At 36.5% G+C, this 16,536-nt stretch overlaps 1 long non-coding RNA gene across 1 annotated transcript in view; it reads right to left on the bottom strand.

Moving 5' to 3' along the window:
- Positions 1–11,750, bottom strand: part of LOC107974223 (uncharacterized) — a 163,985-nt gene extending 152,235 nt beyond the window's left edge. The window contains exon 1 of the long non-coding RNA XR_010156515.1: positions 11,510–11,750. This is a non-coding gene — a long non-coding RNA (uncharacterized LOC107974223). The remainder of the gene's footprint in view (positions 1–11,509) is intronic.
- Positions 11,751–16,536: the final 4,786 nt, after the last annotated feature.

Raw genomic sequence — 16,536 nt, 5'->3', positions numbered from 1 at the left:
TTTCGGCTTTGTTCCTTAGAAGCAGGATGTCTTTCAAAGCTTTACTGAGTAAGTCACATGGTTCCTGAAGTATACAACTGGGCTGGCTGTCTTTTGGGGTTCTTTAGCTATGGTGCAAATGGGGTTCACACAGTCAAGACTCCCTCTGCCTTGAGCAGCTTTCTTGAGTCTTAGACCAGCTCACAATGAATACAAAAATTCTTTTGTCCCTTGCTGCCTATCTGTAACTAATAAATCCACTTAGCATAAGTTGTTGTGTGTATGTTCTGTTTCACCAGCCTCAGACATAGTTAACCAGTGCATGGTACAGAAACAATAGCCCAAGATACTGTAGGCATAAGTGTATATGGACTTCTGTTTCTGGTGGTTGGCACAGTGATGATCTTTGCTATTCTCCAAACAATGGGAGTCTTCCCTTGGGATTGGTAATTAGCAAACCTACTTTGCATACTTTGCACGTTAATTACTGATTTTAAGGAGACTTTTTTTTTCCGACATCTTTATCTGTTGCTCCAACATCAAGTGGCTACTTTCTCTGGTATGAAACTCTCACCCTGTGAAACACTTCTTCATTATCATTTTTGGAAATTTTCTTTACCTCTCCCACGTGTTGGAAAAACTCTTCCGCATCCTACTAATTTTTCTTCTTTAGTCCTTATTAGAGAGAAGCAACTGATCTCTTAGTCTCTTTAAAAGAAAGAGTGCTTGAGAAATAAAAGCATTGAGAACATATACAGATGAAAATGCCATTATTAATACTTTACCTGGTTATAGAATGTGTGGCTACATTTACGAACTATAGAAGTGCAGCCCTCACTGTCTTTGAGATTCTGATCCACCGCCATTCTGATCACCAAACTTTTCTAAGTGACTTGCCACTTGTCTCCAAGTATATAAAGGGTGATTGGTGGGCCTTTTATCATTCATTGTGCTGGACACATTTGGGGGCATGAAAATCTCATTTTATGACATTCAATCTGGGGAAATTTTTTTTTTTTTTATAATTTCTTCAGTTCCATTTTCTCTTTCTATATTGCTAAATGTCTATTTAGATATTATGTTTTCTGGGTCAATGTTCTCAATTTCTCATTTTTGTTTTCCTGTTTTCTACTGCTTTCTTGTTTTTTACCTTCTCTGTGATTTCATTAATTTATCATCATTTTTGACTGTTTTATAAATTTAAAAAATTCTCCTATCATGCATATCCAAGAGCTTTTTAAGGTCACTGAATGTGTTTTTTGTTTGCTTTGTTTCTATTTTTATTTTTTATGTATGTATCTATGTATGTATGTATGTATGTATGTATGTATGTATTTATTTTGAGATGGAATCTTACTCTGTCCCCCAGGCTGAAGTACAGTGGCATGATCTCGGCTCACTACAACCTCTCTCTCCCAAGTCCAAGCAATTCTCCTGCCTCGGCCTCCCCAGTAGCTGGGATAACAGGCGTGCATCACCACGCCTGGCTTTTTTTTTTTTTTTTTTTTTGTATTTTTAGTAAAGACAAGGTTTTACCATGTTGGCCAGGCTGGTCTTCAACTCCTGACCTCAAATGATCTACCCACCTCGGCCTTCCAAAGTGCTAGGATTACAGGCATGAGCCAGGGTGCCTGGCCTCTCTATTTTTAATTCTCCTTTTCTTCTTTCAGGGTTGTAACAATTTATCTTATCTCCTTAAAGACTCTACTAAGAACTTATTTTTGATTTTTGTCTCTATTGTTTCTCTTTCCTCTGAGATTTTTTATTATTTATTTATATGCTTGTGTGTATTGAGGTCACCCTGGTATGTTAATGGTTATGTTGGTTTCTTTTCTGTTACGTGTGTATTTTAAATTTTGTTTTGCATTGTTTTGTTTCTTCATCTGATATCTTTTGATTCAACTTATATTAAATATTAGAAGACAAAATATTAACTCCAATCTCTATGTTAATGTGTAGGGTTTGTTAGCTGTTATACTTCAATTTAAAGGAAGTTTAATGATTTTACTTTTGGGTGTCAGTCAACCTTCGCTATGTATCTGTAGTGTATTGGAGCTGAGTATTTCACCAGAGCCGACTCACCCAATTTCTTGACTGAGTGTTCCAGCAGTAGGGAAGTGATTCAGAGAAATCTCATTATTCAGTATAGGATTTCCATTATTTCCCTGATTTTATTTGTGATATTACCAAATTTAAATATGGCTGGTATCTCCTAACCTAATTACTGGTTTTTCAATATCTCCAGAGAGTAAACTTGTTTTTACCGCTATCTGTACCATCAAATTCAGTTAAATGGAACCTTCAGTTCCCATAAACTTCTGAAATGGTTTGATCCCAATCAGCCTTCTTCCAGGCCTCCTCTGAGCCAGTTTATATTTCAGGAACCTCTGCCCAAAGTCAGTTGTCATTGACCTATCTGCTTTCCAGCTTTCAAAAATGTGCTTTCGTTTTTTTGGTTTTTTGTTTTTCATTTTTTTTGTCCTTGTGGCTTTATGCTTTATCTGCTTACAGTGATTTTAATGAGAATCACAAGACCTAAGCATGAGCAGTCAGTCACAAAATTTGACAATATTTTTCAGTGTAAGAGAATGAGAAACAGTTATGGAAATTAGAAATCCAAACCTACCTTTGTCAGACTGTGGTCCCCCAAACTAGACATCTATAAGCTCTTTACACCTAATTGCAACCATTAAAAAGTTCCATTGCTCCAAAATCCTAATCACTGAAGTGATTGCTAGAGCAGCTGCCAAGAGAAAATTACCGTGAAATCAGTAAAACATTGATTTGGTCATTAAATGGTGACAAACATTACTAATCAATATTCCCCCAAAATGCATGAACTAGAATGTTCTTCACATAGTGATGAAGATAGGCCAGTCACTAGCAGTGACTGTTAGCCCTTTCATAAATTCACTTGTAAGCTGCTATATCATGCAAGGAAGATTGTACATAGAGATTAAAGCATCTCTCTCAGCTATTTATTAGAATGTCATTTTTCTGATAATGAAAATGAGGCATATGATAACATTCTTTGAAAGTTTATGAAGGTTGACTAAGACAATATGTGTGAACACAACAAGAGTTGTACACATAAGGCACTTAAACCTCACGGTGCAATGGTCTAGCTCTGTGGCTCTTGTCCTTCTTGATTTCTTGTTCTCCAGCAATGTGTGTAAAACAGTGTACTTCCCTTGAAACAACAGTCTCCTGGCTTGACTTCAATATAAAATCTCACTCTGTGTATCTCTTCATAGTATTGAACTAACTAGCAAGGCGGCAAGAGAAAATGACAATTTCATACAAAACTCAATGTGTTGAGATAAAGGGCCTGTCAGAATCTCATTCCCTAAGGGAAGAGCAAAGCCTGCACATCAGAAAATGAGCAGCATGACAGGCCGTGCTCTGCTGTGAACTGGAAGGAGCTGGGCCAGCTTCTGCCCCCAGGTGTTCATTCACAAGGCTCAAGGCCAAACACGTGAGTCAGCCAGGGAATGGGAATCCATCAGGGCCCAGCCAGCACCCTGTCGAGCTTGGTTATGGTAATTAAATGAATCTGTCTTAATATTTTTACGGATAAAATAAGAAGATAATTATTTATCAAATTTTTGTACTACAGTGTATTACTCAGTCTAGAAATAGATCTTAACATTTTGCATGACATGAATGAGACTGAAAAGTGATTTGAAAAATGAAACCTTTTAATCATCGCAGCTAATTATCTTACAGTTTCTTTTCTGCTCTCCTGGATTTCTCTCATGTCACCCCCACTCCTTATTTCCTAGTCTTTCCCTTATTCTCAGCCTCCCACCTTCACCCCCTCAAATCTGGCTTTCCAGGCATCTTTTGGGAGCACAGAACAGCCATGTGTGACAGTTCGCAACTACTTTAATTCAGATTTTTCTCCTTTCATGTATTAGATGAAAATTCATGCATTAGGATAACCACAATGCAAACTTTCTGTTATCCTCCATGACTTCTTAGATTCATGGTATAATTAAATTATACTGGTAATTGGGCAGTAGAATGGTTTAAGGAGAGATACCGGTGTTTTATTTTTGTAATCAATTACATTCCTTTTTCTTTTTTAGAGGAAGCCACCAGCTGGAGCCAGGATCTAATCATATCCACAACCCTCCTCATTCCTTCAATAATTCACTTATTCATCCCCTACTAGATGTCAAGTTGTGTGCTTGGCTCTGAGACCAATAATCATAAGTTTTTTTTTTTTTCTGATTTCAAAGAGCTTATAGGTAGAGTCAAGATTTAAATGCATGAATTTGGAGTACTATAGTGCTCCCAAAATAGCAAGTATAGGATTCTATATGTGCAAATTTGGAAAAAATAAATTTTGATTGCTAGGTTTAGAAAAGTTTCAAAAAGGAGATCAGGCCTGATAAGAATCTTTAAATGAAAGTAGCAGCTCACCAGATGGATCCAGGCAAAAGCAGGAAAACTATAAAATTTGTAAATGTGAAAAAACTTCGTTCACTAGAAAAAACAAAAACAAAAACTGCATTTAAAGATTTCTGGAAATTCATGTTTGTCGCTATTTATAACAAGCAAAAAAGAAGACCTGATAGTTGTTAAGTCCTTCTGTGCCAAAGGATAGAATTCAAGATTTGAGGAACATGATACAGGTCTTTTTGCAGATAACTGTCATGCTAAATAGCATTTTTGAAAAAAAAATTCTCTTTTTTAAATTTTATTTTAAGTTCAGCGGTACCTGTGCAGGTTTATTACACAGGTAAACTTTTGTCATGGGGGTTTGTTGTACAGATTATTTTATCACCCAGGTATTAAGCCTAGTACCTATTAGTTATTGTTCCTGATCCTCTCCCTCCTCCCACCCTCCATCCTCCTATAGGCTTGCTAACTGAATTGCATTCTAGAAAGATCATTCTAACTACAGTTTGGCAACCATATGGAAATACTGGAGGCAGGCACACTCATTTGATACCTACTGCAATAAATCACGGAGAGGTAGTCAGGGACTGAAGTAAGGTTGTCACAGTAGATACCAAATGGAGGTCATTCTTACAGATAATATGAGAGTATAGACATAAAATGGAAATGAGAGAGGTGGAGGAGTAAAGGATTATTTTGAGGTTCATGGGTGAGATTAGAAGCAAAAAGAGAACAAGGAAAATTGGTGACTTCTGTTGTCAGTTTTGGATGTGTTTTATTAGGTAGTATTTCACTGTTTAATTATCTCCATCTTCTTGCAGATACCAAAGAGATTGAAGATGATAGTTGAAATCCTGGCTTTACCTGCTTGAAGCTCTGTTATTTAGAGCCAACCAGTTAATATCTTTGTGCTTCAAATTATTCATGGATAAAATAGGATCAATTTTAGTATTTAACTTATACGTTTGTATATAGTTTATTGGCAGGCTTGGCATATAGGAAGCACCAACAATGTTTATTGTTGCTGTTGTGTTGATGTTATACTTACCACTATCATCACTATGTTTGGGTGGCAGTAGGGGGAAAACATTAAAGTAATGGCAAAACCTGCAATTACTTTTGTACCAAGCTAATAGAACTGACATAACTTAATCCACTGCAGCACATTAAGTCCTCTCTCACTTGAAGTGCCCTGCTGCACCCTATTACAGCATTTCTTCTAATAAACTTTCCTTTTTCTAATCTATATTGTTGTTGGTAAATAACAACCCACGAGTCAACCACTTCCAATGATGCTGATGCTGGGGCTCTGACACTTTTTTTTTTTTTTTTTTTTTTGAGGCCCCTTTTATCTTCCTTATCCTGATCTAGAAAATAGTACCTCAAAGACAAAAGAAAGTAAAAATACAACATTTCTAAGTATTTAACAGAGAAAGTTTTACCACAGCTGCCATCTGTTCTTTCTGAGAGCTACTACCTTTGAGGCTTCATCTACATAACAATACAGTCTTTGCTTGCCTTGTGACATGATTTTGGCTGTGTCCCCACCCAAATCACATCTTGAATTGTAATTCCCACGTGGCAAGTTTTATCTTCCTTATCCAGATCTAGAAAAGAGTACCTCAAAGACAAAAGAAAGTAAATATATAATACGTGCTGTTCTCGTGATCATGAGTGAGTTCTCATGAGATCTGATGGTTTTAGAAGGGGCTTTTCCCCTTTTGCTTGACACTTCTCCTTCCTGCTGCCATCTGAAGAAGGGATGTGCTAGCTTTCCCTTCTGCCATGATTATATGTGTCCTGAGGCCTCTGCAACCATGCTGAACTGTGTCAATTAAACCTTTTTTCTTTATAAATTACCCAATCTTGGGTATGTCTTTATTAGCAGTGTGAGAACAAATTAAATACACCATGCTTCTTATCCACAACCCTTCTATAGCTTGTGACACTACTTCCCAAAAACCTCCAAACCTCTATTATTTTATATTCTATAAACTTCAATGATCTGGCTCATCCTTTGAGTCTTACAGCTGCGAGGCTCCCATACCTATATGCATGTTCATCAATTTGGACCCATTTTTTCCTGTTATTCTGTCTATTGTCAATTCCTCGTAACAATCTTAGATTTAATCCTTCAGAGATAAGTTTTAGACTTTTCTATACTACATTTCTTTCTGCTACCAAGCCTTCACAAATCCTCTATCTTCAGCTTGGAGTCCTATTTTTACTGGCTAACTCCTATTAATTTCTTCTGTGGTCTGTTCTTACAGGAAGTCTTACTTGGCATTTTACATATTGACTAGGGGTCCCTTCTCTACATTTCTATGGATCTCTGAGTTTATATCATCAGTAGACTTCTGTTAGGCTAATGATATACTTGTTTGCTTATATATGCCCTGCAATTTTATTTCCAATACTTAGCATAGTTCTTGGATGAGTGTAGTTCCGGTAAATAAAGTATTTCCATTTGTTGTTGGATGTTGTCGATGCCCGTGACTGACAGTATTATTCCCACTTCTAATTAATGGTATCAGTAAAGTATCTAGCTCAGCTACACTCTACTACACTATGCAAAAAAAGCATGGAGATCATTCCTACAACATCAGGGGTCCTCTCTCAGCTGTGGCCCCTAATTTTATAAGTTGTCACTTTCTCTCTTTCTTTTTTTTTTTTTTTTGCTTTAAGATAGTTAATTCTAGAGAACAACTATGACTGTTCTTTTTCCCTAATAGGAATGTCTCACTGCTTATGGTGTGGTAAAGGAAGTGTATGAGCAAGCAAAGATCAACGGAGTCATGAATGGTTTACAGAGCTTGGATTTCCCTCTAGTTTGTAGAGAGCCAATGAAGGGTTTTAATTAAGGGAGGAACAACGCTAGATTTTCATTTTAGATGGATCGCTCTTCCACTTCTGCAGAAGATGGATTTGAGGAGAAAAGTGAGAGGAGGCAGGGAAGTCAGTAATAAGGGTATTTAATACTGAAGACCAATATATTAAGGGTCTCTCCCCAGAGTCAGCAAATTTTTTTTCATAAAGTGCCAGGAAGTACATATTTTAGGCTTTGTGGGCTGGGCCATATGATCTCTGTCCCAGTGACTTAACTCTGCCTCTGTAGCTGACAATGTAGACAAAATATAAATGTATGAGTTTGTCTGTGTTCTAATAAAACTTTCTTATGAAATGTAAACTTAGAATTTCATCTGTCACACAATATTATTTTCATTAGTCACATAATTATTATTCTTTTCATTCATTCCAAGCATTAAAAATATAGAAACCATTCTTATTTGTTGGCTGCACAGAAACAGTCAGCGTGCTAGATTTGGCCTATGTATTATAATTTACTGACACCTGGCATCTACTATTTATTTGTTTGCAGAAGAGAAGAAGGATTTTTATAAAGTGCTGATAGGTACTAGGCTTTGATTTACCAGTAATTCATGAGTTCCTAGAATAGTATTCATCAAATAGTAAATATCCAAATATGTGTTGAATGAAGATAAATATATCAAAACTTGGTGACATCAGATTCTGGCCAGGAAGAAAACAAGAATAAATGTCATATTTTAAGTTGGTTGGTTCTTCTGCTCAGGACAAAACATTAGCTGACTTTAAATTCATTAGGATCATCCACTAAACCTCCATGGTATCCAGAGTTTTTGTATCAATACTTCTGGAACTATTGCTGACTGAAAAGTTATCTTACTAATATGTTTTCTGAAGAATATTTCCCCTTTCACTGGAGATTATAATTTATTTTCACTGCACTGGAGAAAGAAAGACATATTTCTCAAAGATTTTCATTTGGTATTATTATTATTATTATTAGTTTGAAATATAGACAATAGCAGTCAGGGCCACAACATGGAAAATAAGGTGGAAAAATTATGTCACTTATATTACTATTTCTATTCTCTAATTTAACTTTGTCTTAGGTTTCCCAAGGCCAAAATGAAGAAAACCGTTGAAGTACCCTTTATATTACTTTCCCTTTTCTCCCATTTCTTTCCTTCCTTCCATTTTGTTTCCCACATATTCCAATGACATCTCCAGGCTTACAGAAAATTCTCCCTCTCTCTCTCCTTTCCCTCCCTCCTTTCCTCTTTCTCCTTCTCTTTATTCAGACATTTATGTCCTTGAGACTTCTGGTTTCCAATAAAGTAACATGACTAATATTTAAAGTGTAATTTATTCTGTTTCTTGGTAGATATATACTAATATTTTCAGAATATAATCATATACCCTGAATCCAAAAAATAACAGTCAAAAAGAAAACAAACATATAAATGTGGCATTGTAAAAATTTGTCTGCCAAGAGTCATCCATGAAAATCATCTGGGGCAAAATGTGATGCCATTTTGGTTCAATCAAATAATCTAGTTTAAGCAGGAGAGCTGCATTTTCAGAGTTGTCACATGATGTGGGGCTCACAGAATTTTAGTTTTGTAAGATAACCAGACTTTTTAAATCTAAGAGATCTTTGAAATTCAGAACTAGAAAAAAAATGTTACAAACCTCTAATTAAAAAATGGCATTGGGGAATGCAACAGTCTGATTGGGTCAATTGCTTCCTGCCCTAGTTTTATGAATTGAAATTACTTCTGCTTACTAATGGCATTTGAAAAAACATTAAACTGTTTCTACATATCAAGGTTAGACAGGTTAATGAAGAACAGGGTCCTCAGGCATCATTGTTTATAAAATTTGAGCAACCATGTATGAGTAAAAGTAGGATATTACGACATTACCATCGCATGAAGTGTTTTGAACATAATTCTATTGAATTAATCGCTAGCATTCTTTTTCTGGTGATTAATTCTCTTTTTTCTTTAACTTTCCCAATTTCTTAGAATTCTTATCCCAATTCTGACCTATTTTCTGTTTTTTTCTCTTTACTTTCATTTTTAAACTCTTTATCTCTTTACTTTTCTATATATGTAGAAAAATGTTTTCTAAGTATTTGTGTTAATTGATTAAACTATTTTCTGTTCAATAACTAAAGTCATAAACAAAATTATATAATCCCGAATACTATCTTTTGCATCTCTCTAACACTTAAAACAAGGGAGAAAAATTTTTAAAGCAGGTTTGGAAGACATAGAGATCTCATTTGGATCCTGGATTCCTTAATTCTACTTTTCTAAAAACTAAGAAACAAAACAAAAAAACGCTTAATTCAAACTGGTTTAAAAACTTGTAATATGTATTCATTTTTGTTAGAATTGAGTGCTTAATCCCCTCATTAATTAACACCTTTTTTTTCAATATGTTTATTAAACCTGTGTTATAAAGAAGATACTTCGTTTGGTACATTTCATGATAAAAAAAAGATCTTAAGGCATAATAACCACCTTAAGAAACTAAGAAGAGTTGAATGATAGATGTACGTTTATATCTTCATATTAGTATATGATGCCAGGCAATACAAATTGGAAATATAAAATCCTTAAAAACACAAAACTAAATATTGATCATAAATCATGGAAATATTTGAGTGGTAGATACAAATTTGGTTATTCCAGAATTTCAGGCAACGAAAGTTTATGTAATTGATTAAAGTTTGAGAAAATAGAGCCAATAAGGCACAATGAATTTATTTTGTAGGGGTATGGTTTATGGAAGTTAATCTTGAGCTATGATATGGTGAGTAAAAACAGATAGCAATGGAAACATTGGAATGATAAGTTATGTCATTTCTATTTTTCCTTAGGAGTATTTATGGACCTTAAGCCAGGAGCTTAAGGGTAATTTGGACCATACTAGCCACACAGGTCATGACAAATAATCACATTTGTAGTAATTTTGGTGCCTTAACGTAAGCAAGTGTTGTACAGTGAGTTTTGGCATCGCATTCCAGAGATGTATAGAAATTCTAGTTACTTATAAATTTTAAGTTTAAAAGAGGTCTGGAAGCAGATACTGACTTTAAATACTAGCGAAGTTTAATTACTTCTACATCCCCCAGTTTTGCGTGTTTGAGGGTCACCAGGTGGTCTTTGCTCCCTTCTAAATTCCTCAGATAAGGAGTTTTCGTCTCTGAGGCCTGTTCAGTGGTCACTGGGTGATTTATGCTCTTCTCAATAACCACAGTTTACCTCACTACTGTAGATTTTCTCTGCAGTCAGAAATCTCCCCCACAAGAGAGCAATTTTTCAGAGCTATTTCTGTGGATTGTAGCCCCTCTAAATAGTCATAGCAAAATATGTCAAACAAGTGTGAACCCAAAAGTATCTGAGACAGGTCTCGATTAATTTAGAAAGTTTATTTTCCCAAGGTTAAGGACGTGCCTGTGACACAGCCTCAGGAGGCCCTGAAGACATGGGTCCAAGGTAGTCGGATCACAGCTTGCTGTCACACATTTTAGGGAGGCATGAGACATCAGTCAATATGTATATTCCAGCAAAGTGGGACAACTCAAAGTAAGTCTTCCAGGTTATAGGTAGATAAGAGACAAAAGGTTGCATTCTTTTGAGACTTTGATCATTCTTTCACTGAATACACAACTTACATGAGAGAGGAGGGTAGAGGGATAGTCACGTATGCCTTTAGTCTGACTCACTGAATATGCATTTTTACGTAAATGATAGGACAGAGGTAGTAATCAGATATGCATTTGTCTCAGGTGAGCAGAGGAATGACTGAATTCTGACTGTCCTTTGTCTGGCACCTGTGAAATAAGCTAGTAATTTACATGGCTTGGGTAAAATTCAACAGAGGTGTTTCAGGGTAAAGATCTTGAGGCCCACAAGGAAATTCCTGTGGACAAATCATGAGGGAGGTGTGTAGTTGTTTTTAATTTGTAGCTAACTTATGTAAGAATACAATAGGAGGCAGGTTTGCCTGATGCAGTGCCCAGCTTGACTTTCCCTTCTGGTTTAGGAAAGGAAATAGGAAAATAAATCTTTGGATTTATACAGAAATATATACAGAAGTATATTTTCAAGTAAAATGTGCTGGTTTCCTTCGGTTCCCCATTTGAAATTTAATTTTCAGAAAGTTTCACATAATAGAGAAGAATTGGTAGCTATGTAGAGATTTGGGTTAAAAGTTTTGAGACGAGAGGAGAAAGCATATATAGGAAAAAGCAGGGAAACAATATCTCAAATTTGAGTACATTATCACATACCTTTTTCAATCAGTCTATTCGTCCTCCAAATAGGTCAGTTCAGTTAAACAGCTCTGTCTCTTTTCAGGAGGAGCATTGCAGATGGGACCCATCAAGGTTAGGTCTCTTTGCAGTGCAAGAATAAGGAAATTTAAAAGAGACTTTTCTATGTAAACAAAAACTTGCAAAGCCTAACGTCTGGAGTATTCTCCAAGCTACTTTCTGAGTCTGAATAGCAGCTCACTGAGAAGATTTCTGAACCTGAGCTAAAGTATTTTCAGCTGGAGCAGAGCAGGCAGTGGCAAACTGACAGAATTTCCTGGTTTGCAGTTTCAATGTTATAAAGCTTGTCCATCTGCAAGCCATCAAGGTAATTTCTCTGAATTATATTTATCAAGTTGACTAGCTTCGGCATTCAAAGCCTCAGGAAAAGCAATTTCAATTTTAGTGAAAATTGAAAAAAATCAGAAGGATGGGAGGAAATTTGAAAAATATTAGTTTGGAGATTCAAAGCTTAATATTGAAAAAAAAACTAAAAGAATTCAGTATCTACTCCAGACTGTAGATAAAGAATAAAATCCTCAAAATAATGAGCTAGAATCTAATAACAGATGTACTATACTTGCCTTTTTTAAACACAATTTTTCTCTCGACATTCACTCCCATTTCTACCAAAGATATTTAGTCAGACTAATTCATTTGAAACATAAGTTTAGTCTCATTCACTTGGCAAGATTATTTGCATAAAGTGTAACAAGAACAGTGATTGATAATATAGGCTTTTAAAAAGTTGGCTTTGCTGGAATTTTTTGTAAGTGACTTCAGGTTAGATTTTTAAAAGGCCTGTGAAGGCTAGGAGCCAAGAGAAAGCCTTACCATCTGACTGCATCTGTAATACTTCTACAAATTGGTAAATTTCTCTTTTCTCAAAGTTCTCAAAATATTTTGAAATTCCTGGGCCTGTCAGAAAGTTACATTCTTTACTTATCATAAAGCCAGTAAACCTACAAGGGAAGGGTGTAGACAAGGTATATGAGGCCAGTTTTTCTGAGGGACTTTTACTGGCTTTATGATTCAACTTCGGTTCCTGAAAGCTATCTGGTCAGATCAGAAAATATGACATTATTTTCAAAACCTTGGTGAAAGAACCAGGTTTCCAATTGTGTGCTGTTAACAAAGACATTCTTATTGAAATTTTGCAAATAATTATATTGCCGTAAAATAAGAATACTCACGAATAAATTCTAAATTCTAGAGAGATTAGGTAGACAGGAAGGTAAATATTTCAATTCTGTTTACAATAGTATGCATTACCAAATTGCTGCAAATTATATATAGGTTAAAACAAAGTTAACTTAAATCTGGAAAATTAAAAAATAATGAGCAATGTTTTAAACAAAAGCGCATTAAAAATTATAATTTTTTGTCAGTTCAATCCCATACAATTAATTCTTATTTTGCTTAATGTTAGGTTAGCAGTTTTTTGACCCCAGTTTTGTTTTAAATTAGATTTCTGGAAATTTAGACTAATGGCATAGACTCAAAGTTATTAGAGCCCTGTATTTGTTAGGGTTATTTTTATTCTTTCCATATACAGATATACTTCATTTTATTGGACTTCATTTTATTGTATTCTGAAGATACTGCATTGTTTACAAATTGAAGTTTTGTGGCAACACAGTGTAGAATAGTTCTATTGGCCCCATTTTTTCCAACAGCATGTGCTCACTTCATGTTTCTGTGCCACATTTTGCTAATTCTCATAATATTTCAAACATTTTAATTATTATTATATCTGTTATGATGATCTGTGATCAGTGATCTTTGCTGTTACTGTTATAATCTTGGAGGGTACCACAAACCACACCCATAGAAGGCAGCGAAGTTAATTAAGAAATATTATGCGTGTTCTGACTGCTCCACTGACCAGCTTCTCCTCAAGCCTCCCTAGCTATCTCTTGACATACAAAAATATTGAAATTATGACAATTAGTAACACTGCAGTGACCTCCAAGTGTTCAAGTAAAAGGAAGAGTCACATGTCTCTCACTTAAAATCAAAAGCTAGAAACAATGAAGCTTAGTAAGGAAGGCATATCCAAAGCTGAGACAGGCCACAAGCTAGGCTACTTTCACCAAACAGCCAAGTTGTGAATGCTAAGAAAAAGTTCTTGAAGGAAATTAAAACTGCTACTCCAGTGAACATGTAAATGACCCAAAAGTGCAGAAGCCTTATCGCTGATATGGAGAAAGTTTTAGTGGTCTGGATAGAAGATCAAACCAGCTGCAACATTGTATGAAGCCAAAGCCTAATCCAGAGCAAGACTCTAACTCTTTAATTATATCTAGGGTGAGAAAAGGTGGCTACACTAAACAACAGATTATCAATTAGATGAAACAGACCTGTTGGACTCTCACAGCTACAGAGAAGAAGTCAATGACTGACTTCAAAGCCTCATAGAAATGGTGAGGAGAGGCTTTAAATGGCTGGCTACAGACACTTAGCACTCATCTCCTGCATAGAAGGACAGTGAGTAGGTAACCACACATTGAATACAGCATTTAAGAGAGAACACTGGAATTCTGCAGGGAAATGACAGGGAACATGGAGACACAGGAAGAAAGGGATGCAAAGCAGCTGAACCAACTGAGATTAGCTGGAAGCCTGTAGTGGCTCCCCAGTGTAGGGAAAAGGTAACTGAGCAACTCCTAGAGTTCCACATTTTCACTGAAAACTCCCACAATCCTAGCCATAAGAGAGCCCCTTGGTTATTGCAGGCCCTGAGACTAGGATAGGCAGCTGTCTGGAGTCTGAGTAACTACACAGTTCCAGAGAAGGAGTTCATGCTGGGTCCTACACACCTCTTGAGACCCAAGCAGCTGCTGAATGGAGACATTATGAGAGCCCACCCTCCACCGGACTGTATCCTGCATTTCCACATTCCTGGAACCCAACTGACATTTTCGCATGCCCACCTGGAGGGCTACAGAGACAGAACACCAGCTGGCACTTCCAGTGTATGTAGGGTCCTGAGAATTCTATCTCACACAAGACTAAGTGTGTGTGTGTGTGTGTGTGTGTGTGTGTGTGTTGAGATGGAATCTGTCTCCAGGCTGGAGTGTAGTGGCACCATCCCGGGTCACTGCAACTTCCGCCTCCCAGATTTAAGCAATTCTTATGTCTCAGTCTCCTGAGTATCTGGGATTACAGGTGTGCACCACCATACCTGGCTAATTTTGACGTTTTTAGTAGAGACAGAGTTTCACCATGTTGGCCAGGCTGGTCTTGAACTCCTGACCTCAGGTGATCTACCCACCTCAATCTCCCAAAGTGCTGGGATTACAAGTATGGGCCACCGTGCCTGGCCATGTGTGTTTTTTAAAACAAATAAATGTTTTTCTACATCAAACAATTCTTCAACTCTCCGACAAACTGGGTGTAGATGAAATCAATAAAATTCTGACACTAACTCCTGGAGTTAGTCCAGACCCTAAAGGTTAAGGACTTCATCCCAGGAGCCTACCCCACATCAGAGATCAGCCACAAATAGGGCCCCAGGCAACCCAAACTTCTTCCCAGCTGGCTAAACAATTGTGGGAGGGGGTCCCAGGGCCTTCTCCTAGGTTTCACAATTTCCTAGAATAACTCACAGAACTCACAAAAGCACTTTACTTATAATTATTGGTTTATTATAAAAGACACAAGTCAGAAAGAGCAAAATAGGATGACGCATGAAGCCAGGTGTGGGGTAGGGATGGGGTTGTGGATGCAGCCTACCACTTTCCCAGCACATTGCTGTGTTCACCAACCTGGAAAGTCTCCAAATCTTGTTTAAGAGGATTTCTAACTCAATCTCCAGCCTTCCTCTCTGCCCAAGAGATTGGAAGATGGAGGTGAAAATTCCCATTTTATTCATGAGTTTGATCTTTTCTGTTGGCCAGCTCCCTCTTTCTTCCAAAGTTTTGCACCATCACCTCATTAGCAAAAACTCAGGTATGGGCTGGACGCGGTGGCTCACTCTTGTAATCCCATGTAATCCCAGCATATTGGGAGGCCGAGGCAGGCTGATCATTTGAGGTCAGAGGTTCAAGACCAGCCTGGCCAAAATGGTGAAACCCCGTCTCTACTAAAAAGTACAAAACTTAGCCAGGTGTGGTGGGACATGCCTTTAATCCCAGCTACTCTGGAGGCTGAGTTGGGAGAATCAGTTGAACCCGGGAGGCAGAGGTTGTAGTGGGCTGAGATCACGCCACTGTACTCCAGCCTGGGTGACAGAGCAAGACTCCTGCTCAAAAAAAAAAAAAAAAAAAAAGAACTCTCAGGTATGGTTTATTATGAATATCAAAAGTCACTCCTACTATTCAGTAAATTCCAAGGATTTTAGCAGTTGTGTGTGTGTTTATGTACACACAAATATACACATACACACACACAATAAAATAAAAATAAATGCATGTATTTGTAAAATGTTATTTCAAAATTCAATATAATTCAGGAAAAAACATTTACTCTAGTTTGCCTTTGCACTAGATCTAGGAACAATGATTCTAATGAACTCTTAGATATGTGGAAAAAGACACTGGAATATTTTAGAAAGTGAGAGTTATAGATTCAGTTCTGCCCTTAACCTATTGTGTAATAATCAGAAAGGTACTTGACTTTACTGAAGTGAATATTCCTTTTTCACTAAATGAGTGATTGGACTAGGTAACTGCCCATAAGCTTTCTGTAATTTGTGTTTTCAAAAATATGAAGAGTATATTTAAAACCAATGAAACACCAGATGTTTTCAATATCTTAGGAACATGTCTTTCTATATAAATGAAGACATAAAAGATGGCTATACTAATAACAAGGCATTTTCTCCTATCAATTTAATAATATAAGCACAATTCTAGGCCTTTATTTAAATGAATAAAAACATATTAATAAATATATTTTATAATTCAGATGCACCTTGATCTACGTTTATCAAAATTTTGTTTTTCAGCTCTTGGCTTTCCCCTTTCTTGGTTCCCCCCTTTTTAATATATTCCTTTGTCTATATT

This window comes from Pan troglodytes, chromosome 3 (assembly GCF_028858775.2).
Source record: "Pan troglodytes isolate AG18354 chromosome 3, NHGRI_mPanTro3-v2.0_pri, whole genome shotgun sequence".
In the NCBI taxonomy this organism is placed as follows: domain Eukaryota; kingdom Metazoa; phylum Chordata; class Mammalia; order Primates; family Hominidae; genus Pan; species Pan troglodytes.
Note: the sequence above shows the minus strand (reverse complement) of the source record. Positions and strands in the feature narration are given on the sequence as shown.